The sequence below is a fragment of the Pan troglodytes genome, chromosome 3, assembly GCF_028858775.2.
Source record: "Pan troglodytes isolate AG18354 chromosome 3, NHGRI_mPanTro3-v2.0_pri, whole genome shotgun sequence".
Classification (NCBI taxonomy): domain Eukaryota; kingdom Metazoa; phylum Chordata; class Mammalia; order Primates; family Hominidae; genus Pan; species Pan troglodytes.
In genome coordinates, this window is record NC_072401.2 from 186,072,519 (window position 1) to 186,093,109 (window position 20,591).

A 20,591-nucleotide genomic window follows, 5' to 3' on the forward strand; every position below is an offset into this window, starting at 1 on the left:
ATGGAGGCTCCAGCCACCATTCTTTGAGACACAAACGGGAACCTTAGAGATATTTCACAAGAACACGGAATGGCCACAAGGAGTTGCAGATACTGCTGCTCTTGGTCTCATTCATTCATTTGTTCCATTCATTCATTTGTTCATCCACCCATTCAAAGGTCATGTATTGAGAATGATGCTCCAGGAACAGGGAAAGATGACATTCCCTGCCATCTAGGAACTCCCAAACTAACAGGACACTGGAAAGAAGGGAGGTACCATGCCCCATGAAGATGATAAAGAGTTTCAGAAAAGACTAGGGAGTGCTGGGGAAAGCTGTGCACAGAGAAGTGCACTGGTGACCCCTCAAAGGCTCACCCTGCAAGAGCTCTGCCCCCCAGGGTAGTGACCACCAGCCCGGCCTGATCTTCCCTCTGGAAAAGACCTCAAGACACAGATTGGAGACCACTAAATCCAGAGCGGTCAAGAAAATAGAGGGAAGAGCGAGGGAAGAGTAGTTACAGGATAGGGGTAGGTATAGTGGTCACGAGTAGAGAGCAACAGACGCCAGTTCTCCTGACAGCCTGACGTGCAGAAGTGCTGTGCATGGTCCCTGGCGCTGCAGCTGAGCCTGAGCCTAGCAATATGGAAACACGAGAGGCGTGTGGAAGTGGCCCTGCCTCCAGCTAGTACTCAGAATATCATATTTCCTCCATTATGTTTCTCACAAATAACCAGTTGGGGGAAAAAAAAAAACAATGGTCACATCCAAAATAGTTCAAAAAGCCATATGGTATGGTTCCTATCAGGTGGCCCCCTCCAGCCCATGGTGGTTCCCGTTCTTATATTAGTGATGGCTTTTAAAGTTCACACAGACGGGCATCTCTCTGAAAGACAGTGAAGATCAGTTTTAAATGGAAACAGTAGTCGAAAAAGTCAATCGTCAGGTAAAGCAAAGCACCAAGACAAAAAACCCAACTTTCTGTCTTTAAAACTAAAGCCTGTGTGTGAAGACACATTCGATCCACACTGTTCGCAGATTCTGTATCTGTGAATTTGCCTACTCACTGAAACATATCCACAACCCCCAAATCAATACTCAGATGCGTTGGTGGTCACTCGCGGACGTGTGCTGAATTCAAGTCATCTGATGCACGTGTTCCCAGCTGAGGCTGGACAAGGCCACACTCTGCCTTCCCGCTCTTGCTCTCCTATGGCAAACAAGTGTCCTTTTCACAGGCTACGGAGTGCGACATTTTTCACATCGTTGTGCTTTTTTTGGTGACTTTGCTGTTTAAAATGGCCCCCAGGCATTGTGCTGAAGTGCCTTCCCGGGTTCCTAAGAACCAGAAGGCTATGATGCGCCTTACAGGGAAAATACGTATATTAGATAAGCTTTGCTCAGGCATGCATTATAGTGCTGTGAGTTCAATGCTAATCAATCAACAATAAATATTACAGAGGGTGTCTTCAAACAGAAACACATAAGACAAGGTTATACAATGATCAGCTGACAAAATATTGTGACCAGTAGCTCGCAGGAACCCGATGTCCTTATAAGAGGAGGGAAGTGTGGACACAGACACACAGAAGAATGCCGCGTGAAGACACAGACACAGAGGGAGGATGGGCATGTGAAGCCAAAGGCAGAGACTGCGGTGAGGCTGCTGCAGCCAACGATGCCTGGAGCCACCAGAAGCTGGAAGAGGCAAGGAAGGATTCTCCCCAAGACCCTTGAGGCAGAGCAGGGCCCTACTGATTCCTTGATCTGAGACTTCTGGCCTCCAGAATTGTGATGGAATACATTTCTGTTGTGTGAAAGCCGTCTGTTATGGCAGCCCTGAACAACTAACAGAGAAGGGAGAGCTGCAAAGGCCCTGAGGCAAGGTGGCCCCTGTGGACGGCAGTCAGTGACAGGGAGGGCCCAGAGACCCGGCTCACCCAGAAGACCATGCCTAGGATTTTGGTCATGACCACGATCTAAGACTGAAGAGGAAACCGAAGGATTTTAGCAAAAGAATGATAGGGTCAGTTTGGCCAACGTAAAGGGAAGAGCTGACTGTGAAATCCTGAAATCCAGCGCTTCGCCAACTTGAACGTGCACAGGAATCCCAAGTCAGTGGATTCCAGGCGACCGCTGTGGTCTGCATCTCTGACAAGCCCCTAGGTCCTTGGGTCACACTCTGAGAAGCAAAGCTCTAGAGCCCCTTATTGTTCATGCTCAATGGCCTGGCTCTCCCATGCTCCTGCTGTGTGGTCATTTTGGCCATTCTGATAGACTCCTCCGCTGGTCGGCGTGCCGGGCTTGTCATCCACCAGCTGGGTGCATTCCTCACTTACGCAATGTGCCTGTCTAGTAAGGATGCAGCTCAGCCAAACCGCAAACTTATTAGAAAAGTTCATAATCTTCAATCAGGACTGTTACTAATTATAGGTAACTTTTAGAAAAAGCAAAAAATCGAACAAGTATTTCATCAGAGTAAAAAATAAACTTAAAAAGGGCTACACTTATTTCAGGTTTTGTTTGTTTGGGTTGGTTGGTTGGTTTGTTTGTAGCTAGGACATCTCCAATGAGACTCAATGAAAAGCTAACCCAGTTACATGAAGGCCCTTCTCCTTTGTGACTTGATTTTTCTCCCCTGACCCATCTCCCACGCCCTGGGCAGGTAGTGCATAACCAGTGCGCTTGCCACGCGACACGGTACAAAGTTTGCCATTTTACATAGGTGTCTCATGACTAGCCGAGGGTGAGCATACATCTTTACTTCTGTGAAAAACAGCAAAGGCAGAATCTACCTCAAGCCTAGCACCAGAAATGGATCATTTAGTTGGACACTAAAAATAGATTAATTATGGTTCCGGAGATTAAAAGACTGAGATGACAGGCACAGAGGGTCAAAGGACTGAGGACTGGAAAGAAAGATGCTTACTCGGTATGTATCGTCTAGCTTCCATTATCGAAAGTCAAGGTGACACGCTGGTCTTTCTGTAAGGCAAGCCTCCCACAGGCGCTAACAGCCAGGCCACATGAACCTCGAACAGAGTTAGAGAAGGCAGGTAACTCAGTGGAGATGACACAGAGTGGCTATGTTTAATGCACAGAAATCAGGACAGTTCTGTCGCAGCCTTGACTCTGCCATTGCTGGTGTGTGTCCTTGGGCTAATCCCTCCATCTTCCTGGTCCACACTTTGATCATCTAGAAAAATGGGACGTTTTAAACAGATGATTCCTGGGGTTATCCATGATACGATGAATCATAATCTGAGGGTTTTTTTTCTGTAAGCTTCTCTTCTTGCACATCAGGTTGTTTTTAGAAGTAAAATGCTAACATTTTATGGTTCTGCAAACCTAATATATGAGCAACCTGTACTTCAAAGTAAGTAAAAGAGTTGAAGCATCTACCCTGGAGCCTGACGAAAGGCACTTTGTAAAATCATCTACCTTTACACCTTTGAGATTTGAGGCTGGGACTGGCTTCAAAACTGTGGCATCTGGCCATAAGTCAATTCAGCCCATGGTGGGTACTGAGAATATCACTGGTGCCAAGCCTGCTATATAAGGCATGCAAGCTATTCATTGTGATTCGTAAGTCACGAATGATCCCCCATGAAGTTGACAGTACTATCCATGATTAGTGCTATTAACAGTGAGGTTGAATTTTCACCCAAATAACTGAATTTTGGTTCTTGGAATAGTAAGAGCAACGGTTACCATTTACAGAGCACCTACTATGTGCTGGGCATTAAAACTAGGGTTTTCTTGCTAGGTGTGGTGGGACACACCTGTCTTTTCAGCTCCTTGGGAGGCTGAGGTGGGACAATCACTTGAAGCCAGGAGTTCGAGGCTGCAGTGAGCCATGATCACACCACTGCATTCCAGCCTGGGTGGCAGAAAGACAGCCCCTCTCTAAAAATAAAAAATAAAAAACCTAGGGTTTTCTACAAGTTTTGCCATTTAACCCTTACAAGCCTAGGACATAGGGACTTTATTATCCTTTATTACCTGCTAGTAAGTGGAGAGCCAAGACTCTCATTTAAATTCAGGCCTATCTAACGTGAAACACCCAGGCTTATCCACTCTAACCTCTGCCTTCATCGTACTTTAGAAAGCACTGACTTATGAAGACCTCTCAATTGTTCTACTTACTGAGACTTTCCAAACTCCTCTCCGTCTTGCAAACCACTGACAGTCATCTTCCTAAAATACCATTCAATCATGTTAATTCTCTGTTCCAGAGACTTCTAAATGTGCCTGCTGGATTTAAGGTAATAAATTCCTTAGCTGAGAGGGGGGTGGTGCTTCTGGTAATGGTACAGTAGGTAATTCAGACCTGACTCTCAGGCTGAATAACTAAGAAACATGGGCAAAATATATTTTTAAAATCCATTTAAATGCATCAGAGAGCTAACAAGGTAGTTAAAAATTAGGGGGGCAAGATCTAGGAGAAAAAGAAACCCAGGAAGGTGAACCTGACATTTAGGGCTGCTGTCATCCTAGTGCAGGGACAGCTGCTCCTTTCTGAAGAGGAGGCTGTGGGGCTTTGAAAGCAGAGCTTTTGACACACTCAGGTGACTGAGGAGACAAAAATTGAAGATCAGGACCCAGCTAGGAAAAGGGGTTCCTGGAAACACCCTCACAAGCTTTGTAAGTAATACAACTAAGTAGAAATAAACTAATATCAAAGGCTGAAGCCCAGCTTTGAATCATCTCAATCCCTGATCAAATGAAAATGACCTGGAACTACCAAAAGTAAATATAAATCAAATCTTGAGGAACATAACATTACCCTAGGATTCATATTATCTCTGGAGCTTTTCTTTTTTCTTTTTCTTTTTCTTTTTTCTTTTTTTTTTTGAGACAGAGTCTCGCTCTGTCGTTGGGCTGGAGTGCAGTGGCTCGAACTCGACTCACTGCAACCTCTGCCTCCCAGGTTCAAGCAATTCTCCTGCCTCAGCCTCCAGAGTAGCTGGGACTACAGGTGCCCGCCACCATGCCCAGCTAATTTTTGTATTTTCAGTAGAGACAGGGTTTCATCATGTTGGCCAGGATGATCTCAATCTCTTGACCTCGTGATCTGCCCACTTTGGCCTCCCAAAGTGCTGGGATTACAGGCGTGAGCCACTGTGCCCGGCCATGGAACGCCTTTTCTTATTACCCAGTCACCCAATGGATCAGCAAAAATTCATTAAACACACATTGTTACAAGGAACTGTGCTGAGTGCTGTGGGGGATTCAAAGACGGTAAGACATGATCACTACCCTCAAGGAACAAATAAGTTAACTGAGGATGTGAAAGATAAATCACATAAAGCTAACTAATAATCCTATAATTATAATAATAAAAGACTATGCAATAAAGATCAGAAGGTAGTGTATTATTAATTGCCAACTAAGTTAGGTAGTTCATAAGGAATACATAAATCATTGTTAAATGGGCTTGTAAGAGAAAGCTTTATGGCAAAGGAAAGCTTTATGGTAAAGGAAGACCTTAATGGATGGGGAGGTGCTGTCTAGGCAGGGAGAAGGTGGCAGGCAAGCCAGGGGAGGTAAAAGGTTGGTATCGGCGGCCAAAGCAGGACTGAAGATGTGTTTGCTGATGTGAGCAGAGCAACTGTCTTATGCACCAACATGGGTGTCTTCATAAGAGTCACTGGTGTGTGAGAAGCAAGCACTGGGTATTTCACATCAATCATCTTTAACTCTCATAACAGCTCTAACCAGTTAAATACTAGTATCCCCATTTTATTTTTTCATTTTATTTTTGAGACAGGTCTCACTCTGTCACCCAGACTAGAGTGCAGTGGTGCAATCCTAGCTCACTACAGTCCTGACTTCCTGGGTTCAAGAGAGCCTCTCACCTCAGCCTCTCAAGTACCCAGGACTACAGGTGCATCCACTACACCCAGCTAATTTTTTGTTTTTCGGTTTTTTTGAGATGGAGTCTCGCTCTGTCACCCAGGCTAGAGTATAGTCGTGCAATCTCGGCTCACTGCAACCTCTGCCTCCCGGGTTCAAGCAATTCTCCTGCCTCAGTCTCCTGAGTAGCTGAGATTACAGGCATGCGCCACCACGCCCAGCTAATTTTTTTGTATTTTTAGTCGAGACGGGGTTTCACCATGTTGGTCAGGCTGGTCTTGAACTCTTGACCTGATGATCCACCTGCTTTGGCCTCCCAAAGTCCTGGGATTACAGGCATGAGCCACCGCGCCTGGCCTAATTTTTAAAAATATTTTTGTAGAAACAGGGGTTTCACTACCTATGTTGCCTGGGTTGGTTTGAACTCCTGGCCTCAAGCGATCCTCCTACTTCAACCTCCCAAACTGCTAAGGTTAGAGGCATAAGTCACCGTGCCCAGCCTATTATCATCATTTTAGAGATAGGAAAAGCATAGCCAAAAAGGCAGCCCCCACAAAAAATAAGAAGAAGAAATAAGAAAGAAAAGAAAATGTCTAAGTCATCCACGCCTCTAGATGAGGAGGCAGGACTTGAACCTCAGGAGGGTCTCAGATGCCCAGCTAGAGTCTGAGCTTGTTTACGCAGGCTGCTATAATGACTTCTGAGTGCACGACTTGGGAAAAGCCATGCTTCAGTTTCACGAGTCATGCAGCACTCTATACAGAGCCAAATGGAGGGAAGGAGGTGAGCTAGAACTACTGCTCTGGGTCAGGACAGTGGCTATTGGAATGTACAAAAAAAAAAAAACACACACACACACACGATGACACGCGTATAGGAATCTAACAGCAGTGTTTAGTAGTAATTTTTCCTGGGCACACAATAGTCTTTTCCCAAATGCATGTTCCTCTTGCAAGTTCCTCACAACGACTTCTGTGTGCTTTTTCAGCAAAAGTAAGAATTTCCATGAAAGTTATGTAAATTGAAAGCTGGAGTTAGAAGTTGAACATCATCATCATCATCCCCATCAATACCATTCCAGCCCTAACTAGAGCCTGACCCTCAGCCCAAATGCCTTTCATGCGTTATTTCACTTAATCTTCCAACAAGCCACATGAGGCAGAGTAGCTACTCTCCGTTCTACAGATGAGGAAATGAAGCTACTTACAAAGCTCCACTTACAGCCATTAAGTGGTAAAGCAAACATTCAAATCTACATCCGACTCCAAAGAATATGCCAGAAACCTCTAGACCTGTGTTTTGCAAGTCTCTGCTAACAACCCACCAGAGGGTCGTGGGATCATTTGTTGCATTAAGATCAGCACTTTTAACTTAATTTTAATTTACAATGATGGAATGGAAAATGAGGGAGCACCCCGAACAAAGTGAGGTAAGCATTGTTTTATGAAACGTTTGCTTCCATTTAATGTCACATTATATTATACTGGTCCTGGGGTTGAAGGGGTATAAAAACATTGCACTAGGCTGGACTGCCTCCCGACGGTGTGTGTGCGGGTGTGTGCAAGCATGTGGACGGCAGAGAGAGGGAGGGGGCACTGTGAGAAGTAGAGTGCAGAAGACGATATGTGACTCGCCTGCCTTGGCCTCCCAGAGTCCTGGGATTACAGGCGTGAGCCCCGCGCCTGGCCTAATATTTTTAACATTTTTGTAGAAACAGGGAAACAAGGAGAAGCAGATCCTAAGAGCTGTACTGACTGCTAAGAGGTAGAAATAAAATGTACAAGAACTTCATGGCATGAAAATAGTATGTTCGGAGCAAAGATAACAGGACCCCCTATATGAGAGAGGTGGCCTGAGACCTTCCTATGCGGCCATGCTTCCTCCTGCTCTGCCTGCGACATTCAAATCACTCTCCAGACTCTCATGGGACCCTGACGGCTGAAGTCAGCCATTGCCAGTCCTGAAATCAGAAAGACGTTTAACGTTTGGATGGAGGGCTAGATACGGAAAAAACCATGCCTCTCAGTGTACATATTATCTGCACCAATGCAAAACTGATTTTTATAAGTTTTGTTGAACTTTAGAAAGTCATAGGTTCATTTAAGAATGGGAGTCTCCAGCCAGTCTTCCTCATAAGGTTTTAAGCAATTCAACCACCAATTCTCCTACTACGTAGATTTTTCAGGATGAATGATGAGGCAGGACTGCTACTCCAAATACATCATAACCCACCTTTATTCTTTTCTGTTCTGTTCATGCCACTATCCCAAAACTGCCTTACAATGCTATTACCTTAAAACTTAAAAAAAAAAAAAAAAAAAAAAAAGCGGGGCGGAGCGGGGGTACTTAAAAAAAAAAAAGGTCCCTGGCCCCACTCTAATAAGAACCGGGAATTTTTTTTTTATCCTAGAATAATTTTGATAAGCAATTAAGTATGAAAATCACTGTTATTTAGTATCCATTAACCCAATGGACTTCCAGATTCTAGATGTTTAATAAACATCTCCAGTTGAGTCATGGGAAAACAGGAGGCCAGTGGTGAATAGATTTCATCATTAATGGAATAGAAACGTATATGAAATCAAAAGTCTAAAATGCTTTTAAATACCACAAAACTAGTTTTCCAGGCTGAAAATCATCCAGATTACAGTTTTACATACTTGCCATTCTATGCACAATTTTCCTATTAGGCACATTTTCTATATCCTTTCGGAAGCTATTCCCACAGCTGCTTTATAAAATTTACCTTGTCTCTGACCACAGACTCCTCTGGTACCTGAAATGTGTGCTGCATCAGAACCATAATCGAGCAAACTGACTTGGGGCCCCTATGTGTGTGTGCACAAAAGTCACCTGTCTATCACTGGTTCTTGGTTCTGCAGATGACCCAGCGGTCACTCTAGAAAACAGTTCTCAATGCAGCCTAACAAGAACAGCAGATCTTCATCCAGAGATGAAGCCTTAAAAATACATGCAGTGTGTTAACATTCACCCAGATGTGTACTTTTCTGAGAAAGGTCCCCACAAACTCTCAAAGGGCAGTTCCCTAGGCAGATGTAAGAAACACAGTGCAAGAACACGAATGGGAAAGCAGCTAGACCTCTCTGCTGACACTTTCTTGACTTTCCCTGGCTCAGTAGCCACTTCCCTGGCCCTCCCACCCATTGCCGTGTCAGCCACCAAGGGGTGCAGTCTCCATCCGTCGGACCATCCCCATTACCCACGGCCTCCTTCCATGCTCCCGCTGCAGCCTGTTCAGGGGCTCTCCGCTCTGCCCCGAGCTGCTGCAGCGTCCCTGTCCTGGCCACCCTCCCTTCAATCCACTTCCACATTCCACACAGTGGAGGCCTATACTTACTGCGTGTCTGCTGGGTGAGAGTACAAGACTATGTAGGCTTATATATTAACATGGGCAGCAACGTTAACATGGGATTCCAGCTCCAGAGGCCTCCTGCCCTTCTCCCTAGAATGCCCATTCCCCGGCCCCATTCTCCTTCCCACACAGTGGCCTGGCCACTTTCCCACTACAAATGGGCCTTCATGCCTCCGTCTTGTTTGCTCACACTGCAAACATTTGTGAGAGGCTGGAGAACCTCGCAGCAGATGGGCGGCTGATTGCCTCATCTGAGCTCTCAGAGTCTCTGCCTCTGCAGATCTTTTTTGCTTTCTTCTCCCCAGGTCCTGTTCCCATTTTCCACAGGTGCAATTTCAGATCCCTCCCTGCCTCCAGCTTCACAGAGAAAAGAGATCTGCGAGGCTCTTCTTTCTGAATGTCTACCTCGCCTCCCTCTTCATACTCACTTGGGTGTGACCTTTTTCCCTTTCTTAGACTAGATGGGTGGGAGTGCCACTCTGCAACAGAAGATGTGGGATGTTTGAGGAGAGATACTGAGAGTGGTTTGGGGCCTACAGGGTTGGAGATCTTTGGGATACCCAAAAAGAGGTGATGGCTGGGCTATGAGCTGTGCGAGGCTGGAGCTCAGGAGAAAGGCCCAGCCTGGAAACGTCTCGCCATACCTTGAAAGACTGTTCAAATGTCTCTTTTCCACAATACTTGGCCTGGCCAACACAAGACACATACATGCCCCCTTCCCTTGAAGTCATAAAACTCACTGCCTCTAACAGTGAGTTAGCACGCATCTTACACTGCCCTAAGGTCACCGGTTCATTGTGATGTGCTATAATCCACTGAGACCAATGCTCCTTAGGCCTAAATAGGCCTGGTACTCTGCACCCAGCAAACACCCAATGAATGTAGACCAGCACTATCCAGTAGACGTTTTGCAACAATTAACTTGTTATTTATCAGGGCAGTCAACAAGGTGGCTCCTGAATACCTGAAATGTGGCTACCATGAATGAGGAAAGCTTTGTCATCAAAGATGGAAACATCGTTTCCAGGCCGGTTCTAATCTTTCCAAATCACAGTGAGTGGTCAGGTGTCTGGTGGAAAGAAAATACCTGCTCGTGACACCCCTGTAGTGTTCCTGCTACTGAAACAGCTTTGTTTTGGGAAAAGCTTAGTTTTAAAAAGCCTGATGCACACTCTGCAAACTTAATCACCTTTGGAACACAGCCTGTTGGTAAGCAAGGGAGCTTTTCTGTGAGTAACTGCCTGATCCAGATCTAGACCTGCAAACCCTTGAAAATGATACCAGCTGGTCAGCAGGGAGTGTCCCACTTATCAGGATGTTGTCAATATCCTCCACCATGAGGGTATTAACAATTGCTAGGAGTATTAAGCGCTTAGCAGTGTTAGGCAAGTTCTAAGCACCTTAAGAGGATAAGCTCACCTGATTCACAGCATCCCAAGAACGTGGGTACTACTGTGGTCCCCATTTTACAGATGAAGAAACTGAGGCATGTAAGGTTAAGTAACTTCCCAAGGTCACAGAGCTGCTGAGTGGTAAAACTCATATTTGAACTGGAGTCTTAGGCCCTTACTTAGCCTTTGGATATGAGGCTCGCACAGGCAGGCCAAACTGGGGTTCACATCAAGAGGTAGAGAGGGCCCCACACCTCCATCTGACCTGGCATCTGCACTGGGAGCCTGTGTGGAAGGGGACACAGCCAGGGCAGCAAGATCCCCACAGCCTGCCAAGCATCGTTCCAGCTCCTGAGCTGGCCCGGGTGCACAGGAAGCAGTTTCCCAGCCTCCTTTTTGCAACCCCTTCCAAAGTCACACTTCCTGCCCCATTTAATACTTTCCCAGCGAGTGGGCATCAACAAAACATGCTGCGTTTCCTGGCCAACCCGAGCTTTCCTTTTGTAGTCCGGACTAGGAAAACACTCCCATACTCCAAAATAAAGATACTCACCCTCTCTCCACCCCTTCACCTCCATGCTCTCTTTAAGGAAACAAGAGAGAACCAGAGGGGCTTTTTCCTGGCTTTGCATCACCTGGATGCAGATGAATCAGTTGTTTCATTTTAGTTGCTGCTTCTGCCATAAAGCAGGGCCACCTGGGTGCTTCCAGGGTCTTTTGAAGGCAGAAGGGGAGGAAAGTGTGCCCTGCCCAGCCCATAACTGATTAACCTGAAGAACTATTTCAGAAGCACAAGTAAGTCCCATAGAAGGCAAACGCGCTACTATCTTAATGTTAATTTCACATTAACATTTATTTAAGGTGCTGAAAACCAGTGAAGTAGTAAGAATCCTCAATATTTGTCAATTTCCACCTCCTGCCATTTCAGCGCATATGAAGAGCAAACACTTCGTTATGGGGCCGTTTTGCTTCCCACTCTAAAAATGACCTCATTTTTAGTATCAGGACCTCTAAGAAGTACAAAAACCCTGTGCCCCAAAACTCCTTTCTCCAACCTACTTAAATCTCTCAGCCCTGTTTGTTTTTTACCACTTGATACCAAGTACTTCTCTCTTGGTCTTCAGAAGATAACTTTGTGGGGGTGGGGGTGGGGGTGGGGGTGGTGGGGGCAGCGGGGTGGGAGGGGTTGTTTTGTTTTGCTTGAGACAGAGTCTCACTCTTGTCACCCAGGCTGGAGTGCAATGGCACGATCTCTGCTCACTGCACCCTCCGCCTCCCAGGTTCAAGCGATTCTCCTGCCTCAGCCTCCTGTGTAGCTGGGATTACAGGCACGTGCCACCTTGCCCAGTGAATTTTTGCATTTTCAGTAGAGATGGGGTTTCACCATGTTGGCCAGGCTGGTCTCAAACTCCTGACCTCAGCTGATCCACCCACCTCAGCTTCTCAAAGTGCTGGGATTACAGGTTGTTTTTGTTTTTGCTTTCAGTTTTAAATTCAGGGGGTACCTGTGCAGGTTTGTTACATGGGTATATTGCAATGATACTGGGGTTTGGGCTCCTAATGATCCTGCTGTCCAAGTAGTGAACATAGTACCCAATAGGTAGTTTTTCAACCCTTGCCCTACTTCCTCTCTCTCCCCTTCTGGAATCCTCACTGTTTCTTGTTCCCATCCTCATGTCCATGTGTACTCAGTGTTTAGCTCCGTCTTATAAGTGAGAACATGTGGTAGTATTTGGTTTTCTGATTCTGTGTTAATTCATTTAAGATAATGACCTCCAGCTCCATGCTTCTTATTGTGAATGATTTCATTGTTTTTATGGCTGCATAGTATTCCATAGTGTATATATACCATATTTTCTTTATCCAGTCCACTGCTGATGAGGACCTAGGTTAAGTCCATATCTTTGCTATTGTGAATAATGTTGCAATAAACATAAAAGTACAGGTATCTTTTGCTAGAATGATTTCTTTTCCTTTCAGTATATACCCAGTAATGGAATTGCTGGGTTGAATAGCAGTTCTATTTTTAGTTCTTTGAGAAATCCAGGAGACAGTTTTAAATCCACCCATCCCAGAAAGCTTTCCCTAGCCAGTGTAAGCTCATCTATGACCACAACTTCTGCTGAGATGACAGCCCTAGGAAATGGTTTGGGTATTAATGGTGATCAATCATGTCTGACCCTTAGCTCATTAATTTGGCAACATGCAAATTCCTAATAAGTGATTAGGCCCTTCATAGGCCTACCCTTATTCATCATGGAGTAGGATGGCAGCTGCAATGCAGGACTCAGGATGACACCCGAGGTCTGACAGCCACATGACTCCAGGACAGCACAGCCCCCTAAGGGCAGGGCAGAGACCAGGGAAGACCTCGGCGACTCCCATATCCATGACAAGTGGGCAGGAGCCAGCCCTGGCTAGTGACGCTTTTTTATCACTATACTGTATATGAGATGAGGAGAGGGACCTTATCTCATATACAGTATAGTGACAAAAATGAGACCTTAAATGAGAAATCAACAAGCCATCGCCCCAAAAATTCAGAAATCCCCTGGTGCTGGTCACCATCTCCACAACTGTAGAAGCCATTCAGGTCTCCATCCGGCAACTATAGCCACTTCCCAGGGCACTGCTTCAGGAACCAAACGCAGAAGGTAACAGAACCCAAGACCCTATGCCTCAGTTTTCTCCTCTGTAAAATGGGATAACTTCCGCACGGTTTGCGGTAAGGATTAAATAAGATGTGTAACATGCCTAGCCTAGTACCTGATCCATCAATAGTTGATATTTAACAAATAATAGTTTCTGCAGACACAAATTTATGGTCAATATTGTTCAAAGAGCATTATTTATATAGCAAAACTAACCCAAATACCAGACAGTGGGAAGATGTTTAAAGAAAATGTAATAGAGTCAAATAATAGAGTATTGGGACTACAGCAGATTCCCTCATCTCAACAAAGGGATGATTTATGTCCTGGGCAGGAAGAGGTGGGATGTTACATTCCATCATGCTACTTGCAACAGTGCACAATTTAAAACTTATGAATTGTTTATTTCTGGAATTTCCCATTTAATATTTTCAGACCTCAGTTGACCATGGATAACTGTAACCACTAAAAGCAAAACCACAGATAAGGGAGAACTACTGTCTAGAATATTTAATTTGTGCAGGAATGCACAGAGCATAATGTGAAAAAAGTCGGGGAGCAGGCGGTTTTAACCATCAGGGCAATCAAGGACCACGCGCAAACTTCCAGGCCCTGCCGTACCGTGGTGGCTTCCCCATGAGTCCCCAGCTGAGTCCACGTGCTGACACGCTGCTCTCTTCCCCCACAGCACCAATGACAGTCAGAGTTCCCCGTTCACTCACCCTTACAGAACTCAGAGCATGCGCCGGGCTGACAACATGCACCAAGAGACAGTTGTTTGACCTGGAACTGGGCCTCTGGGGGGCGGGGGTGTGCCCCAACCCCGGGTTGGCACAGAACAGAAGGTGAACGTGTTTCCTGAACAGCCCAGTGTCATCACAGTAAGTGCCATCCTGTGCTCACTCTTAAGTCCTGAGTTTTCCAAGACTGTCCTGATGTCAGCAGGGTGCCCTAATTTTAGATGAGAAAATAAGAACAATAGGCCAGGCACAGTGGCTCACACCTGTAATCCCAGCGCTTTGGGAGGCCAAGGCAGGCGGATTACGTGAGCTCAAGAGATCGACACCAGCCTCGTCAACATGGTGAAAGCCCATCTCTACTAAAATATATATAAATTAGCTGGGCATGGTGGTGCGTGCCTGTAATCTCAGCTACTCAAGAGGCTGAGTCAGGAGAATCGCTTGAACCCTGGAGGCAGAGGTTACAGTGAATTGAGATCATGCCACTGCACTCCAGCCTGGGCGACAGAGTGAGACTCCATCACAAAAAAAAAAAAGAAGAAGAAGAAGAACAATACAGTAATAGAGAACATTCTTCTCAAAACAACTGAGTTTCCTTCTTCCCTTCCTTCCTCCACCCTTCCTTTATGAATGATTTACTCCAAAAGCCCATTTGGTGCAACGCAGCAAAGAAGATGTACTGGGTTGAACAGTGGCCCCCCAACATTCGTGTCCACCTGGAGCCTGTGAATGTGACCTTTTCTGCATATGGAGTGTGCGCAGATATAATCAAGTTAAACGAGGTCATACCAGATTAGAATGGGCCCTAAATCCAATATGACTGGTGTCCTTTTAAGAAGAGGGAAACTTGGACACAGACACACATAGAAGAAAGGAGAATGTTGTATGAAGACAGAGGCAGGCATTAGAGTGACTCCTCCATAAGCCAAAGAAAGCCAAGGATTGCTAGCAGCCACCAGAAGGTAGGAGAGAGGCATGGTGCAGATTCCCGCTCAGGGTCCCCAATAGGAACCAACCCTGTCCATACCTTAATTGCCAACTTTTGGCCTTCAAAACTGTGAGGGAATAAATTTCTGTTGTTTCATGCTTCCCAGTTTGTGGTAATTTGTTATGGCAGCCAGAGGAAACTAATAGAGTAGACACTAGGGGTAGAGGGGCAGGTGCAGCCAGGGTAGGTATTGGCAGAAAGAGAGCACCTGTTAGGGTGGCTGGGGCAGCAGCCACCTGGCACACAGAATACAAAAGCCCATGTGGGCAGTGAGGATAGACACAGAAGGGAGACCACAGCCCTGTGCAGGGGCTGGGAGCCAGAGCAGGGAGGTGAGGAGGGCATCGTCATTGTGGTGGGGCAACCGTGGGGACACAAGACCACATACACACAGGCAACTGAGTAAATTATATTATATACCAGGGTAATGGAAGTGAGGCTTTTGACTACTGGAGAAGGAAGTTACAGATACAGAAAGAAAGAAAACTACAATAACCCAGGCTGTGGCACTAGAATAGGAGGACTTGATTTGAATTTGTGCTTTTTCATATATCTCGATAAACACAGAAATAAATACAGAGGTAAAAAAGCATGCATAGGAGGCGGACGGATCACGAGGTCAGGAGATCGAGACCACCCCGGCTAACACGGTGAAACCCCGTCTCTACTAAAAATAAAAAAAAAAATTAGCCAGGCGTGGTGATGGGCACCTGTAGTCCCAGCTACTCGGGAGGCTGAGGCAGGGAGAATTGCTTGAACCCAGGAAGTGGAGCTTGCAGTGAGCCAAGATCGCGCCATTGCACTCCAGCCTGGGCGACAGAGCAAGACTCCGTCTCAAAACAAACAAAAAAAGCATGCATATGTGTAAGTATATATGCAACTAATACAGATATTCTCTAACCTTGACACTAAAAGGGCCTGGGAACAGCAAGACCCCAACAGCAATGAGCACAGGCAGTGCCCAAATCTTGGTTTCCAAACACCATCCTCCACCAAAAGGAATCAGGGCTCCTTGGAGAAATGGCTGACTCCAGAGCTGGGGCAGGGAAAGCAAAAGATAAGCCTGGGCCAGAAAATAAGGAAGGGCTCAAAAGATAATAGCAACATGTCAAAAAAAAGTCACAGAACCCAACCTGATGGAGCTCCCACTGGCCACATCTAAGACAATCTGAGCACCCAAATACATGACTGAAATGTATTTCTGTCATTGAACAAAATTGGAATCTACGAATAAATAAATAGGGGAATGAAAAAGCTTTCCCAAAATGTAGAATGCAAACAAATAAATGTAGGAAGAATGATGGACTTAGAAGATCGACATTTGGTAGCTATCAAAGTAGTACTCAGCCAAGAAATACCAATGGATGCTAACCAGTGGGTAAAAGGCTGGTGAAAAATGGGATACTTACATAGCCTCAAAAATACCTCCCACAAAATATTTTTTATGACAAAGGGAAAAAGACTAACTTTATCATGGAGAAGGCTGACTGACGGCTCCTTAATTAAAAGATCAAATGAACGTTACGAATTAAGGGGCAAATCAAAAGCACGTATCACCTGTAAGGATGCAAGAAGAAGAAAGTCTCACCGCCGTGATATTCTTGTAAGAAATGCATAACCAGAAACGTCAACAAGCCCAAACGGATACACATTCTCTAAGAAAATTGCCTTGTCATTGTCAAAAGTGCCAAGTTCATGGAAGTCAAGGAATAATGAAGGAGGCAGGGCACCAAAATTCAACACCTAGCCCTGCATCAGATTCTCCTGCTGCAAGGGACATGACTGAGACATTCCAACAGGAACGGGGTCTGCGGGTGGGAGGCGACTCACACAGCAGTGCCAGTTTCCTGATTCTGATGGCCGTGCCAGGGTCTCAATGGAGACTGTCTTCGTTACAGCAAAGACACATTCGAGTACTCAGGAGTGATGGGATATCAGTATTGGCAAGTTACTCTCCAAAGGTGTAGAAAAATAATTCTTTGTACTATTGTTAAACTGTGGTGGAAGTCTGAAATTAGCTCAAAAGAAAACGACTTGGCCAGAAAGACAATACCAAGTAGGTAAGTAATTTCCAGTACAGAGGGAAAGACGACGACAGCCTTTCTGCAAATACAACAAACTCTAGGAAACCCCCTTTGTGGTGCTTAAATGAAGCTGCTGGCGGTTTATTCGTCCTCCGTGCACCGGGATGGTATTAATAAGCACATGCATCAATCACTTTATCTATCCATCCATAAGGGGCAGCTTAATCAAGCAACAATTAGCTGAACAAGGAGGCTCTAAGCTTCATTTCCTGGGGGAGATGAGGAGTGATGGTCCATAATTCACTTAAATTGTTCGGTTGTGTAGAAGAGGAGAAATAAGACGGCCAAAGAGCTCTCGTGCGTATTTGAGAGAAAAGCGCTCAGATTCAGGCGCCAAAGATTTACCTCCAGCCAAACTTCTGTGCTAATTCAATAGAAGTTATTTATGTTTTATATTTTAAAGCACAGAATTGGTTTCCAAGTCACTCTGCCTCACCTCAAAGTTAAGGTGGAAGAAAAACCGCCAGAAGTGCCATCGCTGGGTCACTGATAGATTTGCAAATCGTAGATGTTTGTCCTCCAGAGGCCCGTCCACCACCAGTTCTCTGCAGGACACTTCAGGGTTCCCAGCGCCCCAAAGCTGGCGTTCCCAGAATAGTTTCATTTTCGATCATGACAACAGTTCCCACTCCCACAGCTTTTCAAGCACTTGGCTCAGGGAGGACCCACTAGGAGTAAGGGCTTTGCTTTTTGTTTCTTGTTTACAACGTTTCCTCGACGTGTGCAAGACGGAAGCCTGAACAGCCGTCAGTTCCACTTGCTCGTACTTGGCTGAACACTGCAGTCACTCCCCTGGCCTCGGCCTCCGGAGAAGAGCACACAGCACTGTCCAAAAACAGCTCCCACACTCAGAACAGAAACCGAAACCAGGGGTGAAGAACCGATCCTTCCTTCCACAAAGCCTGGACCAGGCAGCCACTCAGACTGCTCTCCTCGGCCCCCAACCCCAACCCAGCTCTGCCCTACAGCCAGAACACCCTTCCAAAAGCACAAACAGACTCTCATCATTCCACTGCCTAAAGCCTGTCCTTACCCCACAAGCCTCCAGCGAGGGGTCCGTCCCAAGTCTCTGCGTCTGTCGCCCCTCGGCCTCAAGAGCATCCCCTCTCACAAGCTAACTCTTACTCATTTTTCAGATTTGGCTTCAAAGTCACTTGACAGCAAGCCTTCTCCACTTCGCCAGGCCAGGCCCCCAAATCTGTAGACAAGAATCTCCATGAGGACCAAAGTCAATTCTGTTTTGTTCAGCATGCTATTCCCAGGGCCCAGAGTACGGCAGAGGCCAACGCTCAATAAATATTAGTTGACTAAATAATGAACTTGCTATATACGCCCAGCATAGTGATACGCAATGACGGAAGGAGCTTGCAGCCTAGAAAGAGAAAACAGGGACACAGGCAATCACGGTGAGGAGAAGGATGAACTGCCATCAAAAGAAACGTGCACCAATGCGTGGGAAATGCCATCTAGACAGGCAGTCGGGGATACCTTACCAATAATGCTTTAAATGACTTTAGGTTTTCAAGATACAATCTGGAATGTTGTTTATGTAGATCTTGTTTATTTTATACATGGGAAATCACTAGAAATGTACTGATGTTCACCAACACTGCGCTGGCCGTTACCAAGAACTATGGTATGTGGTCAGTATGGTGACCAAGCCAAAATGGAGCACTTCTGAATGTGAATGGGGTCTCATTAATACTGACACCTGAAACAGATATAAAGAGCGACTGTTCCTGGAAACACCAGGATGTGAGAAGCCTGGTGTTTGTAGGTGGTTGTAGGGGCTAGGTATACTGATGCAGGCTCACCATCTTCTATTCAAAATCTTGGGGCCAGATAAAGTCTTCAGAATTCAAAAGTGTGTGGATGTTAGCAAGATAATGCGGTACACATACCATATACCACAAGGAACAAAACACCCCGGAAAGTAATTAGGGCAGAACCCCTTAATCCAACACAGTTAATATTTCTGCAGTGAAACACGAACATTCACACTGATTGGGATAAATAAAAGCTATGAATAGCTTCATGTCAATTCAGGGCAGACTATCCTGCCAAATGAGTCATGATAATAACTTTCAGTTTCAGAGCATTTTGGATTGCAAATAAGGGATTTGGGGCTTGCAGTAGATTTCAAGTTATTTCAATCTTTGGAATATATTATTATTATCACGCTATACAGAAAAATCAGCATCATTTTCCTTAAACTGTATTTATATTACACATTAATCTGGCACACACTAGGCTTAATGTAGTGAATAATAGCACTGTTTAGTTCTGAAATGAAAAAATGTAATGCAAACTATTTCTGCTTATTAGAAAGTGGAAAAATACTTTTCCTAAATATTTTTATAAAATTTGAAATCTTAAGTAGCCATTTAAAAGTATTATTTCCTTTAAGTTGAGTTTACCTAACAATATGTATGTGCTTTACCTTACCAATCAAATACATAAAATACTTATAAAATAAGAAAAGCTTTAAATATTTAGATTCAAAATTTCTTTAAAATAGTCTCCCTAAGGTTCCTTTATGATGGCATTTGTAATATCATTGTTCTTTCTCCATGACATTCTAAATATTTGATTTAAAAACTAAAGTTATTATAAAAATACCTTTCCAAGGATCACGTTAAATGGCATTTGTTTGTTTGTTTGTTTGTTGCTGTGCATGCCCTATGAATGACATCCACACCGTCCACTGAGACGAGTACGTAAGCAACTGCTCCATTTCACATGCCCTCCTCCTCCGCGGAAGCCCTGGTGCAAACCGAAAAGACTAAATACCCAGAGGCACAAATGCAAAAACAGACACAGGAATTGTCTGGCAAGTTTACCTCCTCCATTTCTTTTATCACGTAATTTTGAATCAAATGGCAAATATCATGCAACGTGAGAAGTTGAAAAGCACTGAACTGTTTAGATTCCATGGTACTTGGGTAGAAATTCAGTTCAAAGAGGCACATACTTCCTCACGAAAGTGTGAAGAAAGAAGAAACTCTAAAGGTAAAGAGGGTCAAGGTGAAGGGGCCCCAGAGACCTTCCTACCATAAGGGCCAAGGTACTTAAATCAGCTTCTACATTTGCAGGCACTGAATTGTTTATAAATATATACATGCAAAAGTCCAAAGTTGCTTCACAAAATTGTTCTCCTGATGTCTAGGGAGATAATAGTGGTGGTGGGGATCGTGAGAGCAATGACTATTCACTGGGCACCCACGATGCACTCAGCATTAAACTCTATACATTATCTCATTTAACCCTCACAGTAACCCCATGGGGTCGCTCTCATTACTATCCTCATTTTAAAAGGGTGCTCTGGCTTAGCCCATGCCAAAGCTGACTCTAGGTCATCAAACTCCATTATCATGAGAACTGAGGATCCAAAAATGGGCTTCATCTTCAGGGGTATTCTTGGTAATATAGAACCCCTGGGATATAGTATTTTTCTGCATGTGCCATTGATCCTGAAACATAAATGCTAGGAAACTGGTTTGCTTCCCCAGCTGGCACTGGACACCACAC

At 45.1% G+C, this 20,591-nt stretch overlaps 1 protein-coding gene and 1 non-coding gene across 22 annotated transcripts in view; one reads left to right on the plus strand and one right to left on the minus strand.

The window, feature by feature from the left end:
- Positions 1-20,591, minus strand: part of IRF2 (interferon regulatory factor 2) — an 87,044-nt gene that overhangs the window by 43,304 nt on the left and 23,149 nt on the right. For 2 of the 21 annotated variants that reach the window (XM_063809215.1, XM_063809219.1), the window contains exon 2: positions 18,097-18,435. The exons of 13 other annotated variants lie outside the window; for them this stretch is intronic. The gene's annotated coding sequence lies outside the window, so the exon portion shown is untranslated. Of the gene's footprint in view, positions 1-2,909; positions 3,177-16,536; positions 18,436-20,591 lie in introns of all 21 variants that reach the window. 6 more of the 21 variants (XM_063809213.1, XM_063809221.1, XM_063809214.1 and 3 more) reach the window with 3 other exon arrangements.
- LOC112209100 (small nucleolar RNA SNORD79) lies at positions 822-905 on the plus strand. The gene has a single exon (XR_002943769.2). It is a non-coding gene; the product is annotated as a small nucleolar RNA SNORD79 (small nucleolar RNA).